At 37.1% G+C, this 7,349-nt stretch overlaps 2 non-coding genes across 2 annotated transcripts; one reads left to right on the forward strand and one right to left on the reverse strand.

Moving 5' to 3' along the window:
* Window positions 1–1,257: 1,257 nt before the first annotated feature.
* LOC146642743 (5S ribosomal RNA) lies at window positions 1,258–1,376 on the reverse strand. The gene has a single exon (XR_014909875.1). It is a non-coding gene; the product is annotated as a 5S ribosomal RNA (ribosomal RNA).
* A 356-nt stretch (window positions 1,377–1,732) lies between these two features.
* On the forward strand, window positions 1,733–1,851 carry LOC146642744 (5S ribosomal RNA). The gene has a single exon (XR_014909879.1). It is a non-coding gene; the product is annotated as a 5S ribosomal RNA (ribosomal RNA).
* The last annotated feature ends 5,498 nt before the right edge of the window (window positions 1,852–7,349 follow it).

Below are 7,349 nucleotides of genomic sequence, written 5' to 3' on the forward strand. Positions count from 1 at the left end.
GGATTTGAGAAAATCTAAAATAAATTGAAAATTTTTTTTAGAAGTTGTTTTATACATTTCAGTGGTATATTATGCATACAATAGGACATCTATTTAGATTTACATCTTCCACAGAAAAAACTCCACATTACTGAAACTTAGTATACTGGACTTTGTTGTTGTCCCACACAGGTTCAATTTCGAGTGGTAGATGGCTCAGTGCTCAGTCAACCAAGATTTTATGATAGTGGGCACAATGAGATAGATAAGCTGCTTGTAAACAGTACTTTTATGCTCTCTTTTTCCATTTGGATAAGAAAGAAAGAACCAGGAAACAAAGGCAAACAAATAATCTCTGCCTTTATCCCAGATTCACATTATAGGAACAGCTGCTCAATGACCACTGTAGTCTTTGCTTACTGCACTTTTATCTACATCTATGCAAAGTGATCCACTACACCTACTTTTACAGTTAAATCGTTTTATGAGCACTCATGCCATTTTAATCTGAGTTTCTACTCAAATACAATCAGTAAAGAAAAACACAGTCTGTCACGTTTGTTTTGAAGGAAAAGGTATTCCCTGCAAATGTTTATCTGTGTGAGACTATTCAGAAAACAGTAATTTTCAGCTACTGTATAGCTCTGTGTAAATAATCATTCTGTACATTCGATAATCTTTAATCCTACAACTGTTTACAACTTGCATAGTTCCCATTTCTGTATAGCTGTATATCCCAGATTCTGTAAAGTTATTTATTTCATATTCTGTATAGTTTTTCATATTTATATCCTGTTCATATCCTGTACATAGCTTGTACTCACTACAGCCTGTACATACTTATAGTTATAGAATATTCACAACATACTTCATACCGTGTACATTATAACATACCATAATAGACCCATTTCTGTAATATACTCACATATCTATATTATTGCTAATATATATTGTAATATATCTATATCACTAAAGAACTTCTGGATGGATGCAAACTGCATTTCGTTGCCCTGTACCTGTGCATGTGCAATGACAATAAAGTTGAATTCTATTCTATTCTATTCTATTTTGTTTTATAGGTGAGACACTTGGCCTCTTTTTTCCTTGTTCTACGTTTGTCTTTTGTCCGATTACTCTGGAACACAAGATGGAAAACTGATATTCTCATGTTAAAAATATAGAAAAAGGATTTTATCACCCATAAATGTTAACTTCTCATGCCTCTTAGCACAAGCAGGAGCAGAAGCGCCCTCTGCAGTTTGTGTGTGGAAGTGCAAAAGCTTACAGCACCTGGTATTCCCAGGCGGTCTCCTATCCAAGTACTAACCAGGCCCGACCCTGCTTAGCTTCCGAGATCAGACGAGATCGGGCGTGTTCAGGGTGGTATGGCCGTAAGCGAAAGCAAAGCTGTGAAAAAGACCTTTTATTGGTGGCAAATGTCTCACAGTTTGATCTATATTATTGTGCTAAACTTCATATGTTACAGCGACAACATGCAAACCTTCGTTATTAACTGCAGCTTCAAATTGAGCTGCAAAAATGCTTTTCCCGCAGTAACATCACGATAAGAAGACATGTTCGTTGATTACAGCACAGTGTTAAAGTGACAGAGAGCACACGGTGTGTTGGGTCGATTTGGAAGTCCAACATTTTTGTCGTTTGGACATTTTAACTTAAATATAGAAAACAAAAACGTAAGCGTGTATGTGTCATTACAGCATGTATAAAAACGCCGTTTCTGAGCTGACCTTTCGCTTACGGCCATACCACCCTGAACGCGCCCGATCTCGTCTGATCTCAGAAGCTAAGCAGGGTCGGGCCTGGTCAGTACTTGGATGGGAGACTGCCTGGGAATACCAGGTGCCGTAAGCTTTTGCACTTCCACACACAAACTGCAGAGGGCGCTACTGTTTAGTAAGAAACTTCATGACCTCTCTTCTAATTTTTTGCTTGTGTACCGTTAAAAAATTAAAACAACAATCATCTCTGCAGCTTATTGGAGACACCTTTGTGATTCTGTTGTAGAGCAGAGCAGAGGCAGACATTTGATACACCCGGGGCTTAGCCCTAAAGGGTAGTATGCATCTGGGACTTGGGGGGTGGGGGGGAAGAAATGACTGAAAGATTAATTGGCTCTGTTTTGAGTTCATATTCATATAGGGAAAAATATATCACATGTGCAGGACACCTTAAAGTAGTTTTTTAATTAAGCAGCAAGGCAGAACAAAGTCGGGGCTGTATCAAGACACGAGGACTAAACCCCAATTCAACCAGACCCAGAACTGATCCGGAATTAAAACAGGACTACAACAGTTCAGAAGCAGGACTACTTAGGATTTAACCAAGACAGAACCAGAATCAGAGCTAGATGATAGTAGCACTAAAAATCATCATAGACCTGCACTACACTTATTTTTTAATTCTACCAAAGTCCACTATTTAGATTCAGAAAAGTTTAGATAATTATTTAACCTTGTTGTGCAAACAAGCCTGCAAAACTTAATAAATATAGAATTTGAAAAATAACAAACCTAAAAAGAAACACTAGGTACGAGATACATGAGGACCTATGATACGCTGATACTTTTGGTAAACAACCATTTGACTAACATGCGTGTCTCACCTGCTCTTGTTCATCTGTTCTGTCCTCGTTCTCCTCTCTCTCCCTCTTTGTGCTGACAATCAAACCAAACACCAACATCATCAACTATACAGTTGAAACCAGATATTTACAAACTCTTCAGATAAAAACAAAAACACTTTTTTAATTGTAACATCAAATCAGACTAAATGTTTATTTTTTATGTTGATAAATATAAAAAACATATTTGTTAACTTTAAGAGTAAAGAGAGAAACTGTCTGTATTTCTTAATTGTAAATGGCACCAAATTGTATTCAAACTGAGCCACACTTATGGAGCTCCACAGTTCTTTTCCAGGTGTTTTGGTTGACATCTCTTGATGTTCCCATGTCAAAGAAACAGGCTCTGTGTTTTGCCTTATATGCATCCACAGGTGTGCCACCAACCTATCAGAAGCTTCTTCAGCTCAGAATGGAATCGTCTGGAGTTTTCTTATTAATTAACAATAAACTTAGTGTATATGTGCTCCTAAATTTGGTGAAAGTGATAAAAAAGAGACAGCTCTCTCTCTTTAACTAATTCAAAATATATTTCAATATTTATTTATGCAAAACAAAACAAGTTTACTCTAAATTGATGTTGTACAGTAAAAAAATGTTCTTGTGTTTTCCATAAAGTGTATGTAAATATCTGGTTTCAACTGTGAATGTACTGCTGTGTATTGAAATTCCTTTTGTTTTGCATAGAAATATACTGAACAACATACAAAGCATAATATATAAAATAACATCTACCAGAGTTTTTCTTTGAAAGAAGCTCCTTATGTCCAGTCTTGTATATCAGTGCATAACTGAAACCGATTTATTTAGCCGTGGAGGGAAACAACTGAAAATATGAAATAAACACACATGTAAGCTGAGACTCTCTAAAGAAACAGCATTGTTGTTGTTCGGCTTTTCATTTCACTTTTTGTTGATTCACTTGAAGAGCAAGTAACGTAATATGGGTCAAGTGATCAGTTTGATATCAATCTTTTGTGATGCACCGTCATATTTACATTATTTGTACAGTACGAATGATTTCCTTTGGAACCTGGTCAAACTTCAGTTCTCTGTCTGCCTCGCTGCGCTTCTCCAACAGCGCACTCGCAGGCAGCAGCTGCCCCGCCCCCTCGCTCAGTGCCTGAGCTGGGATCATACCAATATTAAGGGGAAAAGTTCACAGCAAATGTCTTTAGTGGCAGGAAGGATCGATTCTTCACCAATAGTGAATGACCTTTTAGCCTTAGCAATACGGTTAGCCACCAAGTATGATGCTCTCAGTGCACTTGTATTTGTTGTTGTGGAGGCCCTCAGTAATGGCTTCTGTCCCTGTTGTTCCTGCTTTTTTCTTTTAAACTAGTCCAAAGGCTTGTTTTTTAATGTCTCCAAGTGACGAAGCAGTTTTGAAGGCTTCATTGCCTCATTGGAGAGCTGGTCTCCACATATATTATGCAGAGCGGGCTTGGTGCATGGGAATCACTTGTTGCAATATATCCACTTGTTGTCTGTTAAATGCAGCTTTCTTTTTCTTAGTAGTTGTCATAGACTCTTCTTCTGTCTCCTCACTGGGCCTTTTTTCCTTTGCAAAGAAACCCTCCAAAGACATCTGTTTTTTACTAATTTTGCTAGTTTGTGGGTTTAATATTAACTAATGTATCTTGACATGCGTCAAGAGTCAGTCATAGACTGAAGTAACTGAGAGAATTCAGTCTTTTTCCAAATAAAACACTGTTCAGAGTCGGATAATAAATAAAACGGAAATAATGTAAGTTATTTATTTTTTCTGTGCGGTACGAGCTTCAACTCTCTTGACCCGGTACCAAACGACTCAAGGCCTGGTACCGGTCCGTGGCCCGGGGGTTGGGGACCGCTGCTATAGACTACAGTGTACGCTCTACACCTACTTACTGGTTTTTGTTGCACCAGTCTGCATCTCCCAATTACTTTGTGTGTTTCGCTTACAGCTCCGCACCACCCAGGCGGCAAAAAATGTGCATGTTCTTTGTGATCTCGTAACCAATGCCCTCTGCCGTCAAAGTCGAGAATTAGTTAATGGGCATCATGTGACTAGTGGAAGCCAGATCCTTTTATTTAGCAAAATTGGGGTTATTAGTTAAATGTTATTGTTGAGGGGCACAGACAGCACATGTACACAGATTAAAAAATAGTAATGCCTCAAGAACAGGGCTCTTGGGACGTCCAAGAGGAAAGGGGCAAATGCTCAAGCCCCCTCCGTTATGGCAACGACGTTTAGACGTTTAGAAAAGTCTTAGAAATGAATCGCATGCCAAAATGAAAACAAAAAAATTGGATGACATTAAAAACAAAAGAAACAAGAGACAAAGCGCTGAATAAGAACTTGTCAGCTTGTGAGTCTTGTAACTGGTGATGCTCCAAATGTTAAAAAATAAATATATAAAAACCAACAAACACCAAAAAGTGACATTTATTATATGCTTATTCTGTGATCAGATAAAAAATTTTTTATTAGAAGCAAGCTGGATCTAAGAGATTATTTCTACACAGCATCCTACAGTCAGTACAATTAATATGTCGGTATTGGTGGGATGAATATAAAATTCCCTCATCAGAAGGAAATAATAGTTTTATGTTATTTCATGTAACATGTGAAGAAATAGAGGTTGATCACATGTTAAAAAATGTATATACTTATTGCTAAGACAGACTCAAATAAAAACTTATAATGAAGAAGACGTTTCCAGCGACGTTTAGTTAGAGCTGATGATAAATGTTGCTCTTTTGTTATCTCAGAAATGTAAATTTGTGGGTACAGAAGTAGATCGCATGGGGATTTTTCCTATAGTTGCATTATTGGATTCAAAGGTCATTTCATCACCACAATAGTGCACAGGTAACTTTCCTTCACATTTGACCACAACTATTCTGTTAGTGAGAAGTGTGCCTTTATACTGACATTTGGGTTTCCTGGCTCCATTGTTCTTTAGGTCACATCTAACAATGCGAAACTTTGCTACACTCTTTGTCGTGCCATTCGTCTGATCATATCTTCCTTGACCGTTACAAATGGCTTTGACCTGTTTGTAATCACTGAGGATGAATGTGTTAACATCCTTACATTTGTTTCGATCAGCATATATTTTCTTTTTTTTCATTTCTGTATCACATTTTTTCACGCTCATCTTGGCATCTACATGCTGTCGTCTAAACTTTTCATAATTTGTTTCATTCAGTCGCTTCTCAATTCGGTTGGGTTGAAGATTGGCTGGTTTTGAGAGTCCAGTAACAAAGGGCAGCACAAGCAGCAAACAGGTAAACATGATCCTCATTGTTTCCTGGAGAGAGAAAAACAGGAACATTTTCCAGATCAAGAATTTAATGCAACAAAAGCGTCATCACTGTAGTGGCAGAAGTAAGTATTTGATCCCCTGCTGAATTTGTAAATTTGTTCCCTTATGAAGAAATGAACAGTCTCTATTTTTTGTGGATGTTTTATTTTACTGGAGAGAGACATGAACACCAACAGAAAAAAAACACAATACATGATTTCTTTTCACTGATTTGCATATAATTGAGTGAAGTAAGTTTTTGATCCTCGACAACCCAACAAGCGTTCTGTGGCATGAACTGAGCCCACTTTGTTTGGAGGAAGAGAAATGCTGAGTGTAACCCACAGAACATCATCCCCACTGTCAAGCACAGAAGTGGAAACATTATACTGTGGGGCTGTTTTTCTGCCAAGGATACAAGACGACTTCACCACACTGAGGCGGCCAGTAGATGGAGCCATGTACTGCAAAATCTTGGACAAGAACCACTTTCTCTCAGGCAAAAGACTGAAGATGTGTCATCGATGGGTCTTCCAGCATGACAATGGCCTAAAACATACCACTGATGCAACAAAGGTGTGGCTAAAGAAGAAGCACAAGGACATGGAGTGGGGCTAAGGCAGTCTCCAAACCTCAGTCCTGAAGAAAATCTGTGGAGGGAGCTGAAGCTTAAAGTTACCAAACAGCAGCAAAGAAATCGAAAGAATTTAGAGAGTTTGTGGAAGGAGGAGTGGAAAAAAATCCCTCCTGAGATGTGAGCAAACCCAGTGACCAACTACAAGAAACATATTACCGCAGTGCTAGGCAATAAAGGTTTCTCCACCAAGTACTAAGTTGTGTTTGAGATCAAATACTTACTTCACTCAGTGACATATAAATCAATTCATTTATTTTAGCAAATACATTTTTTATTCAATTTTGGTTGATATTCTGTCTCATTACATCAAAATGAAAATACTTTAAAAAAAAAATTAGAGACTGATTATTTAATATAAGTGAACAAACTTACAAATTCAGCAGAGGATCAAATGATTATTTCCCCCCAGATAATAGCTTCTTTTTATGACCAGCTTTTCTCTTTTTTGTCTTTTTGAAAAGTTGCTGGCCAACAAAGTTTTATTCATTTATTCAAAATAAAAAAAAATAAAAAAAAATAATAATAATAATAAAAAAGTTTTATTCATAGATGTTTTTTGCATTAGATAAATTTGCAAACTGAACTCCACGCTTCCAGAACCTCTCAGTTTGTTCTTGTTTCTTTATTGACTTATATAGAAACCCACATAAGTTTGTTTAACTTATGTAACAAATGAATAAAGCAACTAAATTTAAGTAAAAGGATAATTTTAGTATTTCTGATCCATTCTTTACAGAATTTTTTCAAATCATTTTCAAACATTCAGATTTGTCTTTTATTTTCTTGTTAAACCTCGTAAACG

The sequence above is a fragment of the Rhamphochromis longiceps genome, linkage group LG23, assembly GCF_057381845.1.
Source record: "Rhamphochromis longiceps isolate RC_006_pf linkage group LG23, R_longiceps_female_GT1.1, whole genome shotgun sequence".
Taxonomy (NCBI): Eukaryota; Metazoa; Chordata; class Actinopteri; order Cichliformes; family Cichlidae; genus Rhamphochromis; species Rhamphochromis longiceps.